Below are 11,525 nucleotides of genomic sequence, written 5' to 3' on the forward strand. Positions count from 1 at the left end.
AATCATTGTAAGTTCTGTTTATGCTTATGTTTCGGTATTAACGATGACATCCCAAACATTTTAAAATGAAATAAATACGTTTCTTCAAAAATGTTTTAATAACGTATTTACCATGTTTTTCTGGGAACAAATTCCGCAACCTTTTTATAAAATGAAGTACTCTGATTTTTATAAAGCATAAACAAAATCGGTCTTTTCTGGCCGTGATTTTGGGGATGTCACAGTTGGTATCAGAGCATTAGTTTAAGCGAACTAGGAATATGGATTTATTTCTAGACTTAAACTTAGAATGCTAAGCGATAATTGTGAGGTGTGAGCACTAGCTTATTTTAGGAATGATGCCTAAATTGCTTTTATGTGCTAAATGATTTGTTATGCTATAGTTTGATCGGATCTATGGTCTGTTGCCGACCGGATCTGGAAACCTTATGTGTTTAGGATTCTAAACGTACGACTACGATATTAGAACTAGCATGTAAACGTTTCGGAGTGATAAGGATGATTTAAACGTCAATCCTAAGTAAAGGTCTAGATTCACCTCATTAGGTGTATAGATCAAGATGGTAAGAACCCGTAGTGGAAACGTAAATGCAAATGGGAACAGAAACCAACCCCTAGTGATTGAGCAAATACCGGTGATGGAAGCCACTGCTGAGCCAGTCACAATGGCCGGAGTGCAAGCGATGATCCAAGCGATGTTGGATCGTCAAATGGAGGAAACCAGGCGTTTGCTCCAGCAAAATCGAGAGGAAGCGACCATTCAGATCGAACGGCCCGAGTTGAATGAGGGGCAGACTGAGGAGGGAAACTACAGTGGGACTGTTGGTCAAGCCAACCCACCAATGGTTAAGCAAAACCACCAGGATGGAGGAAATGATGGACGTGGATGCAAATACAAGGATTTCATGGCGTCCAAACCACCGAGTCTATCTGGAAGCCCGACGCCGGTGGAAGTCATAAACTGGATCTCCGAGATGGAGACGATGTTTGAGAGTTGTGAGTGTAGCAACAGGCAAAAGACCGCTCTCGCGGTTCCTCTGTTGAAATCTGGAGTACTAAGCTGGTGGAAGCTACTAGCTGATTCGATGCCCAAAGGAGAAGCGAACAAGATGTCATGGGAGGATTTTCTGGTGCAGCTAAAAATGCAGTACTGCTCTGAACAAGATCTTCTGGAAATCAACAACGAGTTTCAGAATCTAAAGAAGGGAAAGATGAGTGTCATCGAGTATGCTGCAAGTTTTACGGAGAAAATGAAGCTTGTTCCTTATCTAGTTCCAACTGAACTCTCCAAGGTCAATAAGTTTGCCCATGGATTACCAGCAGACTTTGGTCCAATGGTCAAACAAGCAACCACTTTGAAAGCCGCCATCTGGGCAGCCAAGAATGTTGAGACCCAAATAAGGGAAAAGGGTCTGGAGAAAGTTGAAGTTGGTGAGAAGAGGAAGTCGGAAGGATCCTCAAGACCTGATAATAAGGGAAAGTTCTCGAAGTCTAACCTGGACGACCGAAGGAATGAAGCCAAGTGGTGTGAGAAGTGCAAGAAGAAACACTTCGGAAGATGCGATGGTGAAGTGACGTGCTATAAGTGTGGTAGGACCGGTCACTATTCCAGAGATTGTACATTCGAAAACAAGAAGTGCTACGAATGTGGAAATGATGGGCATATTTCAAAGAACTGTCCAAAGAAAAACGAAGCTGCAAGACCAAATGCACCGCCGAAACCAAGGGCATTTCACATGATCCTCGACGAAGCAGAAAACCGTGCGAGGAATCAAGGATGAGGACTTCATATCCGAAGATCAAGTTATGCAGTAGCCATAGTATTGTATGATGTAGCCTATTAGAGGCATAGCCTAGGGTGAACTTGAACACCTATGTAATCATTTCAAGAAATAATATAAAACCTTTGTTTCGTTATCTGATGTGTTAAGTTGATTCGCTGCATGGTGACTTGGGAAACTGCGAGACAATACTTGGGACGAGTATGAGTAGGTGTGAATGGTAGTAGAGGCCTATACTACCGGAAGCACAGGACTCACACTTGGATCAGGGAAAGTCACAAGGTTACCAAGAAGCTAGTAATTGATTTCGTTTTATTCAAGTGTGTTGTTACCATTGTTTCGGTAATGACTAAGAAGATTGTTGATATTCCGACCCTAGTGGTCATATCGAATCGAGTCCGACTACGATGAGTATGTTGTGTGGTTCAGAGGACCAAGTTTGATGTAGCGTCCGACTTAAACCAAACGGTTGAAATCAAAGAGATCAATAGAAGTATCGCACTCGTTGTTAAAGAAGTTGGTGGCTAGAAATGCCTAATGTTAAAGTGTGATTATATCACATTAGAACATGAAGGAAGGCATAGTCTGTTTTAGAATTTAACTCTAAGAGACCTAAGTCTAAGTGTTGCAACATACGATGATAGGTCATTAGAATATGACACATCGATCTATAGTAGTAATAAAAGAACTTATCTCAAGTCCGTATCCAGCAAGGATCGAGATTGTGACTTGAAGGTCATAATTTGGAGTCTAACCTGAGGTAGAGAGCAGGTGCACGATCGAGTACTCTTACAGTCAATGAGTTTAAGAGATAGAATCGAAGGAATGTAGAAGTTATAATTATTACCTAGGATGAAGAGATGACGTATGGAGTCATTATACGACCCTGTTTCGTTGATGATTCCGGGACGTAATCATCCTAAGGGGGAGATAATTGTAACGCCCGCAAATCTGGGCTAGTCAAATTAGAGGCAATAGGGGTCGAAAACGACTTTTCGACAAAAGATTATTTAGAATAAATAATCTTAATCAAGTTGTAGAGTATGTTACAAGGTTTTCGTACATATAAAGAACGCCGAAAACCGAGTTATAACGAAGAAGTTATGACCCGTTGAAGTTTCGCGACGGGACCGACACGATATCGGGAAGCGTAAATAGTGAATTTACGATAGAGCGAGATTTAGCCTTAGCGATCTAAACGAAAGTCGTAGAATATGTTAAACTAAGAACATCGATAAAAAGAACGCCCAAATCTGACTTCGTATGAGGAAGCTATGATTTTTCTAAGATTTAGCATAGCAGTGCACAGCCCGAAATCTGAATTTTAGATCGGTCGATTTTTAGCCGACGGGATCTAAATGAAAGTTATAGTACTCGTAAATACCAACGCGTGGATATAAAGAACGTCGATAATAGAGCTCGTATGCAAAAGTTATGGACGAAGCTTAGTCCCTACTTTTCGAGCGCGGCGAATTCGATACATTTTTGTAAATACGAGATAGAATGAGAATTAGCCAACGAGGTCTAAATGAGAGTTGAAGATCTCATTAATAGGAACTCAACGGTAAAAAGACAGACAAAAATGGAGCTCGTATGCGAAAGTTATGGACGAAGCTTAGTCCCTACTTTTCGAGCGCGGCGAATTTGATACAGTTTTGTAAATACGAGATAGAATGAGAATTAGCCAACGAGGTCTAAATGAAAGTTGAATATCTCATTAATAGGAACTCAACAGTAAAAAGACAGACAAAAATGGAGCTCGTATGCAAAAGTTACGGACGAAGCTTGGAGACTACTTTACTATACACTTCCTATAAATACAAGGGTGAACTCCTCATATTTTCTTCACACCATAAGCCTTTCTTTCTCTCTCTAACTTCTCTCTAACCTCCCTAAACCCCTCCCAAGTCTAGGGAACCTCCCTATCACGAGAAGAAAGCCCCGGAGCGCCCGACGGCTCCGAGAAGAAAAGATTTCGGCTCGGAAATGCTGCTCCAGCGAAGCCTGGTTTTTAATAAAAACCCGCTGTAAGTGAGCTACGCCTATAGTATATTAAATATAGATTTTATTTAATTATAGTAACATTGTTAGGACCTTAAAATAATTATTTAGGCTATTATTATGAGTTATATTGAGTGTTATTTAACGCTTATATAATAGTAATAATAGCTAGACTATTAAATTAGTCTCGTCAAGCGTTAGACTAAACTCTAGTGGTAATGATACTAGGTTTCGTCAAGGGATAATTGTTTTAAGAGCAACGAAGTGCTGTCCGAGTGCCGACTCACCACCTTTCAGGTGAGTGCATAGTCCCTTTCATCTTACACATAGATATGAAGTATTTTATATAAACTACGTGCTATGTGTGCACATTATCTGAATACTTGCTGTCTATGTTGGTTGAACGTTTTATACATGTTTTAAAGGACTTAAACTGTATACGTATTTTATATATACGAAAATGTTGGGTATGAGATGGGTAGATGAATGATGAGAGATAGAAGATGACGTGAGTATACATTGGCAGCTATAGACTTAGTGCCTATGGGACAAACACCGGTAGCTATGGACTTAGTACCTTTTAGACGTTGGTAGCTATGGATTTAGTACCTGTTGGGAATTGGTAGCTATGGACTTAGTACCTATTAGTTAGACGCTGGTAGCTAAGGATTTAGTACCTGTAGGAATTGGTAGCTATGGACTTAGTACCTGTTGAACATTGGTAGCTATGGACTTAGTACCTATTAGATAAAGACTGGTAGCTATGGATTTAGTACCCGATGAATAGACTATAGCAGCTATGGAATTAGTGCTTTATGAACGAACATTGGCAGCTATGGATTTAGTGCCAGTCCCATAACCCTGGAAGTAAGGGACTTCAGAATAAACGAATGCAGGATAGATGACTCTTAGGTTAAATCCTTAAAGAGTAAAGAAGATAATGGGGATGGGTAATTGGGTTGATTGTTTGATTGAACATAATAATTATATTATTGTGGGTTGAAAACCCTATGTACTCACCAGGTTTCCCAACCTGACCCACTCAGTTTATGTATATCACAGGTGACGAAGTGAAGTGACATTACACTGAGAGATTTAAAAGAGATGTAGATCACTAGTGTAAATCATTGTAAGTTCTGTTTATGCTTATGTTTCGGTATTAACGATGACATCCCAAACATTTTAAAATGAAATAAATACGTTTCTTCAAAAATGTTTTAATAACGTATTTACCATGTTTTTCTGGGAACAAATTCCGCAACCTTTTTATAAAATGAAGTACTCTGATTTTTATAAAGCATAAACAAAATCGGTCTTTTCTGGCCGTGATTTTGGGGATGTCACATAAGTCGGCTACAAAGGTTATAAAAGTCGATTTTCAGCTAACCAGGAGGGGGGAATTCGACTTACAACTTAGTTTAGTCGATATTAAACTTCTGTTAAGCCGTTTTGAGGGTTTAGAAGGCGGTCGGAAGGCCGTTAAGCTAACAGGAGCGGAGATCGGAAGGGTTGGAGAGCGGATACATGTCGGTAATCATATGGATTGTTAACGTGACCATGTTTAGCATTCCATTGTGGTACTTTTCTGTATTTAGTTTCTGATTTGGGTGTAAAAACCTTTTACTTTGTGTTTATGATTGAATGAAACTTTGATTATTAGACTAATTGCTATATTGAATTGTTTATTTATGTTTAATTTATCTTGCCAAGCTTGTTAAATGATCCTTATGTGTTAATGATGATTATTTTCTGTTAATTGTTAAGTGGATTGAGTTGCATGAACATCTGCTTGATTTGCTTGTCTCTTATGATTTTTGATGACCATCGAGATTATAAGTCTAGAAATAACGAATGTGAAACTAGGATTAACTTGAGAATAAGTAAGTTAATGTGTGAGCCTTGTTGGATGACCATCAACAAGAGGTTAAATTGAATTAATAATTCGATTAACTATATTTACAAGTCTTGCTTGATACGAACTGAACACTAGGAAGCATGTTAGTTTAACCAACTGATCACTGTTTGAATTGACTTGTTTTCTAAAGGATTAGTTATAGTGAACACGAATCTAATCATTTTAGGAATCGGTGAACATGAATAAATGAATTTGTATATGCAATTGTCTATGTTTTCAAGGTGTAATTTGTCTAAACCAAAGTACCTGAAGAGATTTGTTTTCCTGTTAGTTTATCGAGAGTAGTTAATTAATTGTTAGTTTGAAATTTATTTCTTTATTCTTTTCGTGTGACCTATAACCTATAATTAAATATATTAAATTAATCAACCGTTCCCTGTGATTGACACCCGACTTACCTAAGCTATACTGTAATCTGACTAGGTACACTGCCTATAAGTGCATAGATAGTCTAAGTTTGTTAGGTTATAAATATTAAAATTAATGGGTACTTTTGTGCACATCAATGACGCATTCCTTTCTCTTAACTGTCACCTCTGAATCCTTCGGAGAATTCTCGCTGAAAGACGAACTCAATGACCAAAGACATATGACACTTTGAAACCTAAACCAGAGAACCACAAACAAACCCACCCGGAGCTAAACATACCCACTTTTGGAAAGGTTCACCAATCAACATCTGCCCAACAAATCTGAAAGCAACAATCCGAATAAAAAACTGACAAAACCTTCAATGACTGACGCTCAACCTAAGAATTCCCAATTCTCCCCCACTTAGAAAACTAACCACCACCCACTTGTGGTGAAACCAAAACATAACTTAACTGACCCAACCAGATACAACCATTTCTGACCATGGAATGAATAACATACGCAGAATGATCCTCTTTATACGGATCAATCGAGACCCAAGAGAAACATGAATTTCAGCTGTAGACCCCTAAATTTCCCACTTATAACCACTTACAAGCATAGACAGCTACCAATCTACGACCCAAACATACCTTCCTCACTTGCAATCCTAATGACGATCCGACAACTGGCCTTCCCATCTCCTAAGGATATGGGCCCTTGCTCGCATCGCTAAGGTACTCATGCCACATCAATCCATCTGCACACACCGGCGCTGATATACTGTCCCCAACCACTACAACCAACATACCCCCAGCTGAGAATCCAACCTAACTCGAGAGGTCACATGCCTACCCACTCCTTCTAACTCAGAAAAAAACCGAAGGGTAAGATCCTTGCCACAGATAACAACAATCTAATCCCACAACCCATCACTTACATCCCAAATGCGATTTCCAAGCCGATCATATCAACCACTTCCTCCCTATGTCTTAAGGCCCGAGGGCTGACCTCTAACAAAACCCTCGAGACTTCCAACCAACATACTCACATGGGTCTGAACCACTCAATCCACATCAATATCGCCACATGGGCCTAAACAAACACACAACCCATCCTCGCCTGAGCAACCCCAAGCCAAAAGATCGACAGATACGAAACCACTGTCTCGAACCATTGTATCCAACCATGCTATCTTCCCTGACCAGTCCTTAGAATCCCCGAAATCCTGCTTGAATTGAGTATGTATCATGTGCTTTAAGTAGTATAGGCCCAATAACTACCTTCCACACCTATCCATACTTTCCTCAAGAATCATCTCAGGTCCTCTAAAACCTATTCATAAAATACTCCTGAAATTTGCTCAACAACGAACATTTGCACAAAAAAATACTCCCTAGGCTATCCTAGGGTTCCACACTTCTCTGCCATCAACTGATGAAGAGCTCCACACAATGTCAATTAGACATTCCATGAATACAATCACATGCAACAAAGTTCAGATAATCCTCCGAGTAACAGACTCATCCGTACAACGGTTGGACTCAGACGAGAGTTGTGCAGCAACATCAGATTCTTCACTATGAGATTATCCAACCTTTTCCACATGTGACTTGACATATTCACTTAATGGCTAACTCACACCACTCATGAGATCCACAAAGCCCAAAGCAAGCAACATTCATGCAGAGGAGTCGACTGCCATTAAATGCAGTAAAATCTGACAGATTCTCCTATGGAATCCTCGATCTCAAACTCCGAACACCACGGATACACCTTCACCCTACTCTTGCTCTCATCGAGTGGCTAATCATTCTTCGCGTCGACTCGCTATAAACCGTGCCCAAACCAGGGAAGTTACCTCATCCAGTCGCGGTAACACGACTAGTTGGCTAACCACTGCACCTACTCATGAAACTTCCACCAACCCTGCAACACTCACATATGCTAGCCATACATAACACTAAATCCTATAGACAATAGAATACTTAGTCCTACTCTAAGCCCAAAACCAGACGAGGAATAGGAAATAAAGCCAAACCAAATATTCTCAGGCTATAAAATCTTAGTTATGTACAACTATGATGCATACACTAAGCAACTACAGTAATGATGTCAATTTCATATACTAAAGAACCCTAGGCTATCAGGCATCATATAATCAGGAAATTCTATCATGCAATTCCTGGAGATCCCTAGCCTATCACTAGCATGCTGTTCTAAGGTCTCATAATATTAAATAATAGTATGGTATTTTGGGATCTACTTACTGGCTCCGGCTGATCGTATACATCACGTCCTCGTTATGTATTTTGAAAACCATTTGAAAATCTTTTTCCTTAGTTTGGGTTTGGATTCACACGAGTGTTCCTCCAATTCACTCAAGTTAAGGCTCTGATACCAACTTGTAACATCCATAAAATTTCAATAAAATTTAAACTTTTCAAAACAATCCATTTATTAAAGAGGTGTTACAAAACCGTTGTTTCCAAAACCTTTATTTAAAACCAAAATTATTTACACATAGTTTTTAAACAATAACGTTATCAGAGTATCCTAGAAACGATAAGTTCCAAAAACACGAGGATGTGTACGGTCATGCCTTCACCTTGCCACAATCCACTGAAGTACCTGAAACCATAAACCAAAACTGTAAGCACGAAGATTAGTGAGTTCTCCCAAAATACCTACACAAACAATAGCTAATATACAAAATAACAACATGCAACGGGTCCACAACTAACATATTGGATTACCCCTGAGCCCACAACATAAGTATGGCTTGCCTCCTAAGCCACAAATTATGTCTGGCTTGCTCCCTGACTGTCAGTATGAGTCTCGCATGTCCTACCCGATCCTCAGCTAATATATGGAATTCCCATGAGCCCTCAGTATGAGTCTGACATGTCCTTCCTAGCCCTCAGCTCATATCTGGATCGCTCCAATTTCCTCAAGCCCTCAGTACGAGTCTGGCATACCAACCGGGTCCTTAGCTCGTATTTGGAATGTTGTTGAGCCCTCAGTATGAGTCTGGCATGCCCTACCTGGCCCTCAGTTCATATCTGGAATGCTCCAGGGTTTGTTGGCTATAGCACGAAGCAGTACTACCTCAACCCATCCACACAATATGTCGAGATATAACAAATAATAGCATAAACATATAAACATGCAATTCTTAGGTATTCCAACAGATCTACCAGACTAGCTTAACAAGACTATCATGCATAATTATATCATACTCAGCATATCGGCAATATCAGGTTATCAAACCATTGGGCCGACCTTGGTGCCTTCGAACCAAAAGTATAGTAAGGAAGACTCACCTCACACTGTCGATCACACAAACGTTCCCTTGGTGCTGGCTGCCAGATCCTGAACCGCCACATCAAGACGGCACCCCATCAATAGTTGATTCCATGAATAACCTCTAGCTGTAAATCCGCTATCACCCACACGCTAACAAATACCAAAATGACAGTCCATCAACATCTAGTTGCTGACTCATACTACGCGTCTAATTCAGGGTAAAAGACCTTTTTACCCGTCCTCAAAATTGGCCTAAAGCTAAGGCCCAAACTAGATGAGAAAAGGTCCAATATCAAAATAAATTCCTTAAGTCCAATTATGGCCCAATTTTCCAAATTTGGCCTAATTCCTTCATGGCCTTCACTCAAGAAGATCCAGTAAGCCAAAAGTATATACCATAAAATCCCAAACGGCCCAACGCAACCCAATGCAAACCAACCTAAATCTTGATCCAAAAAGGCTCAAATTACTTCAAGTCCCACACTTGGCCCAATTTTCTAAATTGGGCCCAACTCCTTATTGGGTCTTATCCTAAGGTCCAATCCTCCATTTAGTCCAGAACACACTATTCGGATAGTCCATTAGGGCCCAAGAATCAAAGCCCAAACAGATGACCCAAACCCGAAGCCCAAAGTCCAAAACGCAAACAGAGGCGTGCGTTGGGCGTACCCCTTCGGTACGTTGGGCGTAACTTGCCATGCATTGACCACCATTGGGGTGGTTGACTCAGTACGCAGGGCGTACATCGACTTATGTGGGGCGTACCCTCGCATGCCTTAAAATCCTTATAAGTGCTTAATGGATTAAGCATTTAAGCTCAAACTTCAGATCCATGACTCAAAAGTACTCCTAAATCATAAAGTCTCAAACTTTAATACTTTAGACGTCCAAAAAGGGCTTAATACATGGTCTTGATCCATTAAGACCTCCTATTAGCAACATGAAGCCAAACCAGCCAAAGGGACCTCATGTTTATAACTTAGAACCCTTCCTAGGGTCTGAAAGGACAACTCAAAACATCCAAAACAAATCACATAACAATGGGACTTTTGGGACAAGAAGAACACCAAAAAGCTACCAAAACAAGATCTAAACAATCCAAGCATAAAGGTAAAAACTTTAGACCTCCTAAAGCTCCCAAAGAAGATAATAATCCCATATCTACAAGCTTCCTTCCTTCCTTGACTCCTTTGATGCACTAACTTCTCCTTCAACCATACAAGAAACACACTCATAACTCACATACACACACTAGAGGAGTTACGGTTTGCCAAAAACGATCCCAGAACTTAGAGGCTGAAAAGATAGGGGGAAAAAGGGCCATAATGATGCTTAAATACTCCACAAACCCTAAAAGTTAGGGTTTCACCCAGACACTAGTACGTCTAGCGTACATATGTGTACGCCCAGCGTACTAGGGCACACCCTAATACGCTTAACATACTCATATGTACGCCCAACGTACTACTTTTGCTCCAGAGTTACCATTTTGCCACTAGGGCTTCCCATGACCACTCATTTCTAATCTAAGGACTAAAAATGCCATAATTACAACCCAAGGGATGAATTTGAAATTACTTTAAGATTGGGGTGTTACAACTTGCGACGTGGCTCACATCGCTAGACCTCTATACTTACATCGTGACTACAAGTTTTTCCCTTAAACACCAAAATCTTGAAATCCTCAAATTGACAATTTGACAACCTTGAAAATAGGTGTTACATTATATGAATACATTGATCAAATTATTGATATTCCCAAATTAAATTATCATTTTTTTGTCACAAATAAATAATTCTTAGAAAATTTTCAAAATGATGTATAATTACTTGATTACGAAAAGTTAAATTTGGGCTTTAATAGCTTAAAGATTCATAATGATCTCAGAAACAAAATTGAAAGAAGATTCATACCGACTTTTAGTCGTTAGGAGTAAAAAATGTAAGCTTTTCAACATCTTGTAGACCCAAAAACTGCAAGGCAAAAAGTGAAATCAACGGTTTGTTGATGTTAATATTGATGTCAGAGACTAGTTTTTTCTTATTTGTTAATATTGTGGTTTATCGAAGAAAGAAGATGAAGGTAGACGACGACTTGGGTTTCGATAACCACAACAGAGGCTTCAATGATGATTATGGACGTCATTGCAGAGAAACAATGTCGTCGGGGC

Source organism: Lactuca sativa, chromosome 4 (assembly GCF_002870075.4).
Source record: "Lactuca sativa cultivar Salinas chromosome 4, Lsat_Salinas_v11, whole genome shotgun sequence".
Lineage (NCBI taxonomy): Eukaryota > Viridiplantae > Streptophyta > Magnoliopsida > Asterales > Asteraceae > Lactuca > Lactuca sativa.